Source organism: Nycticebus coucang, chromosome 2, assembly GCF_027406575.1.
Source record: "Nycticebus coucang isolate mNycCou1 chromosome 2, mNycCou1.pri, whole genome shotgun sequence".
In the NCBI taxonomy this organism is placed as follows: domain Eukaryota; kingdom Metazoa; phylum Chordata; class Mammalia; order Primates; family Lorisidae; genus Nycticebus; species Nycticebus coucang.
The window spans coordinates 147,565,957-147,574,625 of record NC_069781.1 but is presented as its reverse complement, the minus strand read 5'-3'; the positions used below and the strand labels follow the sequence as shown (position 1 = coordinate 147,574,625).

General features: G+C 39.9%; 1 pseudogene across 1 annotated transcript; it reads right to left on the bottom strand.

Annotated features, from left to right (window-relative positions):
- Positions 1–410: 410 nt before the first annotated feature.
- On the bottom strand, positions 411–1,594 carry LOC128579881 (ubiquitin-conjugating enzyme E2 Q2-like; annotated as a pseudogene). Its single transcript, XR_008378294.1, has one exon. The product of XR_008378294.1 is annotated as a ubiquitin-conjugating enzyme E2 Q2-like (transcript).
- Between the last annotated feature and the right edge of the window lie 7,075 nt (positions 1,595–8,669).

The window sequence follows — 8,669 nt, the reverse complement described above, 5'->3', positions numbered from 1 at the left end:
GACCTGAAAGAGCTACTGATTTAGAAGATCTTAAATTTTCTAAACCAATATCAAACGTTCATTAAACTTTTATTGGCTCTACACAGAAAAATATCTTGCAATTTTCTTCATAACCTATGGGCTCAACATAGGAAAGTTACCCTAAAGCTGCATCTTCAGTAACTTGATGCTGACTTGTCTGTTTAAAAGATTTCACTTTTCAAGAGAGAGAGAGATAAGGAGTGGCCAGTATGTGTATTTATCAGGAAAAATACAGGAAAGGCCCCATTGCTCAGTCCAAGATACCTAAAATGAGCAAAATGAAAAGGCTGTAACTTATACTGTATGTCAGTTGACAGATTATCCACTAAAACATCTATTAGCTAACATCTTCGGTACGGCTGTTACAGGGGCACTCAAAGCTTGTGTCTGCATGTTCGAAAGATTTTCTTTAAAGCAACATTGGTCCAAACATACGACAGTCAACATATTTAGCCATCTTCCTTTGGAGGTGTGTACCAGCCATTTTTTTCATGTATCTGTACAATGGAATTATAGGATTGTTGAGCTCTTGCTAGATTATATTGATTCTTATTGGCTCCAAACTGTACTCTGGCTTTGCCTTTTACTAAGGTGGCATTTATTTGCATGATGGACTCTATTGAGTAGGCACTGCTCCAGCTCTGTTTTGTGAGAAGTTCCATACATAATGCTCCTCCACCCAAGACATACCCTCCTGAGAGAACAGGTTAACACCACTCCAACAAACGGAGGATCAAATGGAAAGTTATCCTTAAAAGAGAAGTTAAGCAAAATATATTCTATGCCTTCTTTTTCTTTTAAGATCTGAAGATCACTGTGCAAAGGACTATCTGGGTCAACCTTCTGTAGTTTTACATGCCAGTCATATAAACTGTCATTTATGAGTTCCACTGAATAAATCCCTGTTTTATAACTCTGTGATCTGTATATGTCCCTGAGCTCTTTCATAAGTCTATCTGAGGCTTGTACTGACCCAGACACTGCACCATTTAAATGGTCTTGCCATTGAGTCTTCCTAATTTTCTCTAATATTGCCAAATTTTCTTTTTCAATACCTTCATCCTCCGACTTTTTCTCACTAATAGGCTCTTCTTCCTTCATCTCATAGTGATCTAAGTCTTCTATATCTTCAGGCATCTCTTCCTCTTCCTCGTCTTCTGAAGTCACTTCTTCTGTTGTTCCATTCTGACCCGTGGGTAGTGGCTGATCTAGGCTCTCAACATCCAGGTGCTTAGGAAGGTTACATAATCTGCAGAGTTCACATATCAACCACTTCAACTGCTGACGAAGCGAATTTTTGTTCTTTGTATCTTCTAGACGTTCCAGAACTGATGTCAGATTGGGGTCATCAGAGTCCACACCATATGGGTGAAGAAGATGTATAGGATTCCGTGATGTTGCAGTGGAGTGTGAGCGGCGGCAAGCTGGGGCTGCCTGGCAACGCCGGCGGAGGCACCAGGAACTGGCAAGGCAGCTCGTCCAGCTTCCAGCTGACGATGCGGAATCGCTCGTGGTCCTCGTCGAAGATGGACACCAGGAACTTCAACTGGGCCTTGACCCCTGACACGGACATCTTCCCCTCATCTCCAGCAGGAGGGGTGCGGAAGGGGAGCCGCCCGGAGCCGCTGTCATGGCTGCGACCGCCCCATGGGTGGCCCAGCCCCGCTCTCGCGGCTCCGCCTCTCCCGGCCGCTGCAACCCATGTCGGCCCCCGCTGAAAAATGGCGAGGGGCATGGAGGCCTCGGAGGGCAGCTCCCTTTGTAACCGACTCTACCAGCAGGAGGCCCCGGCTCCGTGGCTTAAAAGGGTAACAGGGACACCGCCCCCGCTACTGCCTGGGAAAGGGCTGCCCCCACTCTGCCCCCATCCCCTCCCCATCCCGATGCCCCTCGCCTCTTGTGAGATTGTTGATGTGCTCTCTTTCTGTTTTTTGAATGTAGGCATCTAAAGCCATGAATTTTCCTCTCAAAACTGCTTTTGCAGTATCCCACAGGTTTTGGTAGCTTGTGTCTTCATTGTTGTTATGCTCAAGGAAGTTAATGATTTCCTGTTTTATTTTTTCCTGCACCCATCTGTTATTCAACAGAAGATTGTTTAATTTCCATGCCTTTGGGTGGGGTCGAGCATTTTTGTTAGAGTTGAGTTCCACCTTTAGTGCCTTATGGTCCGAGAAGATACAAGGTAAAATTTCAATTCTTTTGATTCTGTTGATATTTGTTTTGTGTCCCAGGATATGATCCATTTTGGAGAATGATCCATAGGGTGATGAGAAGAATGTATATTCTTTATCTTTGGGGTGGAGTGTTCTATATATGTCTATCAAGCACAGTTGTTCTAGGGTCTCATTTAAATCTCTTATATCTTTGTTTAATTTCTGTTTAGAGGATCTGTCCAGCTCTGTAAGAGGAATGTTAAAATCCCCTGTTATTATGGTATTATCAGATATCACATTGCTCACAGTGAGTAAGGTCTGTTTCAAGAATCTGGGAGCATTTAAATTGGGTGCATAGATATTTAGAATTGAAATGTCTTCTTGTTGTATTTTTCCGTTGACCAATATAAAGTGACCATCTTTGTCTTTTTTGACTTTAGTTGCTTTAAATCCACATGTATCTGAAAATAAGATTGCAACTCCTCTTTTCTTCTGAATTCCATTTGCCTGAAAAATTGTCTTCCAACCCTTGACTCGGAGCTTTAATTTGTCTTTTGAAGCCAGGTGTGTTTCTTGCAGACAGCAAATGGATGGCTTGTGTTTTTTAATCCAGTCAACCAATCTATGTCTCTTCAGTGGGGAATTCAAGCCATTAACATTTATTGAGACAATTGATAAGTGTGGTAGTATTCTATTCGTCTTATTTGGTGAGAGTCCATTGCTTAATTTTATCTTTTGCATCAGTGTGGAGGTTAGGTTTTGTCCTTTAATTTCTGAGTTCTTACTTTGATGCTGATCCATTGTGGTGGTCAGTGTGCAGAACAGGTTGAAGTATTTCCTGTAGAGCTGGTCTTGTTGTGGTGAATTTGCTCAATGTTTGTATATCCGTAAATGATTTGATTTCTCCGTCAATTTTTAAGCTTAGCTTAGCAGGGTACAGAATTCTGGGCTGGAAATTGTTCTGTTTAAGGAGATTAAAGGTAGATGACCATTGTCTTCTTGCTTGGAAAGTTTCCTTAGAGAAGTCTGTGGTCACTCTGATGGATTTGCCCCTGTAAGTCAACTGGTGCTTACTCCTGGCAGCTTGCAGAATCTTTTCTTTTGTCTTGACTTTGGACAGGTTCATCACAATGTGTCTTGGAGAAGCTTGGTTAGAGTTGAGGCCACCTGGGGTCCGATATCCCTCTGAAAGCAGTGTGTCAGAATCTTTGGTGATATTTGGGAAATTTTCTTTTATAATATTCTCTAGTATGGCTTCCATTCCTCTGGGGCATTCTTCTTCCCCTTCTGGAATTCCTATAACTCATATGTTGGAACGCTTCATAAAGTCCCATAATTCTGACAGTGAACGTTCTGCTTTCTCTCTCTTCTTTTCTGCCTCTTTTACTATCTGAGTTATCTCAAGAACTTTGTCTTCTACCTCTGAAATTCTTTCTTCTGCATGGTCTAACCTGTTGCTGATACTTTCCATTGCATCTTTAAGTTCCCTAATTGACTGTTTCAGTTCCTTCAGCTCTGCTATATCCTTTTTATAGTCTTCATATCGTTCATCTCTGATTTGATTCTGTTTTTTTATTTCCTTTTGGTTATTTTCCACTTTATTAGCAGTTTCCTTCATTGTTTCCATCATTTCTTTCATTGTTTTCAACATGTGTATTCTAAATTCCCTTTCTGTCATTCCTAACGTTTCTTTAAAGGTGGAATCCTCTGCAGTAGCTACCTCATGGTCCCTTGGCGGGGTTGTTCTGGACTGGTTCTTCATGTTGCCTGGAGTTTTCTGCTGATTCTTCCTCATGAGTGATTACTTTTATCTGTTTCCTTGCCTAATTTTCCTTTCACTTCCTCTTGCTCTTTAAGTTCTCGTGCCTGTGGAAGTTGTGAGCAGGTTTAGACGGATTCAACACACGCGACCACTTGCCGGTTTTCCACTGTTTTAGTCCTCCTCTTGGGGTTCAGAAGTCTCTTGCTGACTCCCTGTATCCTCACAGGGGTGATGATAGGCAGATCCCACCAGCCAGAGATGCCTGGAGTCCTATCTCCCCAGACTCACAGTGCCCAGATGCAAGGAAGCTGTTACTCTGCCGCCATCTTGCTTCGCCCCAATGCACCTCGATTTATAAGAGAAACTCTAACAGACATGAACAACTTGATTTCCTCCACTTCCATAGTAGTTGGAGATTTTTACACCCCTTTAGCAGTCCTGGATAGATCCTCCAAAAAGAAGCTAAGCAAAGAAATTTTAGATTTAAACTCAACCATTCAACATCTGGACTTAACAGACATCTAGAGAACATTTCATCCCCGAAAAACTGAATACACATTCTTCTCATCAGCCCACGGAACATACTCCAAAATCAACCACATCCTAGGCCACAAATCTAACCTCAGCAAATTTAAAAAAATAGAAATTATTCCTTGCATCTTCTCAGACCATCATGGAATAAAAGTTGAACTAAATAACAACAGGAACCTGCATACCCATACAAAAATGTGGAAGCTAAACAACCTTATGCTGAAGGATAGATGGGTTATAGATGAGATTAAGAAGGAAATAACCATATTTTTGGAACAAAACAACAAACAAGACACGAAATACCAGAACCTCTGGGATACTGCAAAGGCAGTCCTAAGAGGGAAATTTATAGCACTGCAAGCCTTCCTCAAGAAAACGGAAAGACAGGAAGTCAATAACTTAATGGAACATCTCAAGCAACTGGAGAAACAAGAACACTTCAACCCCAAACACAGCATAAGAAAAGAAATAACCAAAATCAGAGCAGAACTAAATGAAATTGAAAACAGAAGAATTATACAGCAGATCAATAAATCCAAAAGCTGGTTTTTTGAAAAGATCAATAAAATAGATAAACCTTTAGCTAACCTAACCAGCAAAAAAAGAGTAAAATCTCTAATTTCATCAATCAGAAATGGTAATGATGAAATAACAACAGACCCCTCAGAAATTCAAAAAATCCTTAACGAATACTACAAGAAACTCTACTCTCACAAATATGAAAATCTGAAAGAAATCGACCAATACCTGGAAGCACACCACCTACCAAGACTTAGCCAGAATGAAGTGGAAATGTTGAACAGGCCTATATCAAGTTCTGAAATAGCATCAACTATACAAAATCTCCCTAAAAAGAAAAGCCTGGGATGAGATGGCTTCACAGCAGAATTCTATCAAACCTTTAAAGAAGAACTAGTACCTATACTACTAAACCTCTTCCAAAATATAGAAAAAGAAGGAATATTACCCAACACATTCTATGAAGCAAACATCACCTTGATCCCCAAACCAGGGAAAGACCCAACAAGAAAAGAAAATTATAGACCAATATCACTAATGAATATAGATGCTAAAATACTCAATAAGATCCTAACAACAGAATCCAACAACACATCAAAAAAATTATACACCTTGACTAAGTCGGATTTATCCCAGGGACTCAAGGCTAGTTCAATATACATAAATCTATAAATGTAATTCAGCACATAAACAAACTAAAAAATAAGGACCATATGATTCTTTCAATTGATGCAGAAAAAGCTTTTGATAATATCCAGCATCCCTTCATGATCAGAGCACTTAAGAAAATTGGTATAGAAGGGACATTTCTTAAACTAATAGAGGCCGTCTATGGCAAACCCACAGCCAATATTGTATTGAATGGAGTTAAATCGAAATCATTTCCACTTAGATCAGGAACCAGGCAAGGTTGCCCATTGTCTCCATTGCTCTTTAACATTGTAATGGAAGTTTTAGCCATTGCAATTAGGGAAGAAAAGGCGATCAAGGGTATCCACATAGGGTCAGAAGAGATCAAACTTTCACTCTTCACAGATGATATGATCGTATATCTGGAAAACACTAGGGATTCTACTACAAAACTTTTAGAAGTGATCAAGGAATATAGCAACGTCTCAGGCTACAAAATCAACACCCATAAATCTGTAGCATTTATATATACCAACAATAACCAAGCCAAACAAACAGTCAAGGACTCTATTCCTTTCACAGTAGTGCCAAAGAAGATGAAATATTTGGGAGTATACCTAACAAAGGACGTGAAAGATCTCTACAAAGAGAACTATGAAACTCTAAGAAAAGAAATAGCCAAAGATGTTAACAGATGGAAAAACATACCATGCTCATGGCTGGGAAGAATCAACATTGTCAAAATGTCTATACTACCCAAAGCAATATATAATTTTAATGCAATTCCTATTAAAGCTCCATTGTCATACTTTAAAGATCTTGAAAAAATAATACTTCGTTTTATATGGAACCAGAAAAAACCTCGAATAGCCAAAACATTACTGAGCAATAAAAACAATGCAGGAGGAATTACGCTACCAGACCTGAGACTGTACAGTAAATCCATAGTGATCAAAACAGCATGGTACTGACACAAAAGCAGAGAAGTAGATGTCTGGAACAGAATAGAGAACCAAGAGATGGATCCAGCTACTTACCGTTATTTGATCTTTGACAAGCCAATTAAAAACATTCAGTGGGGAAAAGATTCCCTATTTAACAAATGGTGCTGGGTGAACTGGCTGGCAACCTGTAGAAGACTGAAACTGGACCCACACCTTTCACCATTAACTAAGATAGACTCTCACTGGATTAAAGATTTAAACTTAAGACATGAAACTATAAAAATACTAGAAGAGAGTTCAGGGAAAACCCTTGAAGAAATCGGTCTGGGTGAGTATTTTATGTAGAGGACCCCCACCCCGGGCAATTGAAGCAGCTTCAAAAATACACTACTGGGACATGATCAAACTAAAAAGCTTCTGCACAGCCAAGAACACAGTAAGTAAAGCAAGCAAACAGCCCTCAGAATGGGAGAAGATATTTGCAGGTTATGTCTCCGACAAAGGTTTAATAACCAGAATCCACAGAGAACTCAAACGCATTAGCAAGAAAAGAACAAGGGATCCCATTGCAGGTTGGGCAAGGGACTTGAAGAGAAACTTCTCTGAAGAAGACAGGCGCAAGGCCTTCAGACATATGAAAAGATGCTCATCATCTTTAATCATCAGAGAAATGCAAATCAAAACTACTTTGAGATATCATCTAACTCCAGTGAGACTAGCCTATATCACAAAATCCCAAGACCAGAGATGTTGGCGTGGATGTGGAGAAAAGGGAACACTTTTGCACTGCTGGTGGGAATGCAAATTAATACATTCCTTTTGGAAAGAGATATGGAGAACACTTAGAGATCTAAAAATAGATCTGCCATTCGATCCTGTAATCCCCCTACTGGGCATATACCCAGAAGACAAAAATCACACCATAACAAAGATATTTGTATCAGAATATTTATTGCAGCCCTATTTATAATTGCTAAGTCATGGAAAAAGCCCAAGTGCCCATCGATCCATGAATGGATCAATAAATTGTGGTATATGTACACCATGGAATATTATGCAGCCTTAAAGAAAGATGGAGACTTTACCTCTTTCATGTTTACATGGATGGAGCTGGAACATATTCTTCTTAGTAAAGTTTCTCAAGAATGGAAGAAAAAGTACCCAATATACTCACTCTTATTATGAAACTAATGTAGGACCTTCACATGAAAGCTATAACCCAGTTACAACCTAAGAATAGGAAGAAGGGGGAAAGGGAGGGGAGGGAGGGGGGAGGGAGGTGGATGGAGGGGGATTAACGGGATTACACCTGCGGTGCATCTTACAAGGCTATATGTGAATCCTAGTAAATGTGGAATGTAAAGGTCTTAGCAAAATAACTAAGAAAATGCTATGAAAGCTATGTTAACTAGTGTGATGAAAATGTGTCAAACGATCTATGAACCAAGTGTATGGTGCCCCATGATCATACTAATGTACACAGCTATGATTTAATAAAAATAAATAAAAAAAAAACTACTTTGAGATATCACCTAACCCCAGTAAGAGTAGCCCACATAACAAAATCCCAAAACCAGAAATGTTGGCGTGGATGTGGAGGAAAGGGCACACTTCTACACTGCTGGTGGGAATGCCCACTAATACGTTCCTTCTGCAAGGATGTTTGGAGAATACTTAGAGACCTAAAAATAGACCTGCCATTCAATCCTATAATTCCTTTACTAGGTTTATACCCAGAAGACCAAAAATCACAATATAACAAAGACATCTGTACCAGAATGTTTATTGCAGCCCAATTCATAATTGCTAAGTCATGGAAGAAGCCCAAGTGCCCATCGACCCACCAATGAACTAGTAAATTGTGGTACATGTATACCATGGAATACTATGCGGCCTTAAAGAAAGATGGAGACTTTACCTCTTTCATGTTTACATGGATGGAGCTGGAACATATTCTTCTTAGCAAAGTATCTCAGGAATGGAAGAAAAAGCATCCAATGTACTCAGCCCTACTATGAAGCTAAATTATAGCTTTCACATGAAGGCTATAACCCAACTATAGCACAAGACTATGGGGAAAGGGCCAAGGAAGGGGAAGGGAGGGGGGAG